We start from the raw sequence: 945 nt of genomic DNA, 5'->3' as shown, positions 1-945 counted from the left end.
GCAATAAGTAGTATAAATAGCAGAAAATCTTGCTATTTAGGCCATAGCTCAATTAGAACATTTATGTAATTTTTACAAAAGTGACATAGACAAAGCATTGGTGTGCATCTTTAGACAAAACAAAAGCACTGATATGTTTTAAGATCAGTCAGAGCAAGTTTAGTTCAGTTAAAACGGCTCAGACTTACATTTTAGTCCAGGACTAGGTTTAAGCCTCGTCTGTGAAACCGGGGGAATCATTTATAGCTTTTCTTTTTTGTATTGCTTTCTGAAGCTAACATCAAAGTTTGTCTTGACGAACTTTTCTATCTAGTTGTACTTGATCTGCGTGGATGATTGCAGTGTGTGCTGTGAAGAAGTGTATGATTTATCTTAGATCACGATTACAGACTTCATCCTTTTAGTTATTTTAGAAGATTCTTTTGAATTAGTTGCAAAACAAACCATTGTGTGTACAGTGTGTACAAATAGAATATAATAACAGTTAAACCTATCTTTTATCTAATGTTATGTTCTTGTTATCATTACGTCAGAGGTATGTGGTGCAGTGTGTCCGGCAGGTGGCGCTCTGTGCTTCAGTGACTGAAAGAATCTGAGAATCCTGAGGCATCGCTAAGAAGATTAGTTCATATGATTTATTCTTTATTATTGTCTGTCGCTCTCCTTTAGCATTTCATCTTCAGTTTTGCTTATTGCTTATATGATCATTGTATAATGTTTCTGCACCTACAAACGAGGGCAAATGCTCTATCCATCTATATCCATCCATCCATCCATCCATCCATCCATCCATCCATCCATCTATCATCTATCTATCTATCTATCTATCTATCTATCATCCATTCATCCATCCATCCATCCATCCATCCATCCATCCATCTATCTATCTATCCATCTATCAAGTAAATAGATATATTAAAATATAAGACTGGAAACAAGGACTTT

The sequence above is a fragment of the Barbus barbus genome (assembly GCF_936440315.1).
Source record: "Barbus barbus genome assembly, chromosome: 34".
NCBI lineage: Eukaryota > Metazoa > Chordata > Actinopteri > Cypriniformes > Cyprinidae > Barbus > Barbus barbus.
The sequence above is the reverse complement of the archived record's forward strand: the minus strand, read 5'-3'. Positions refer to the sequence as shown.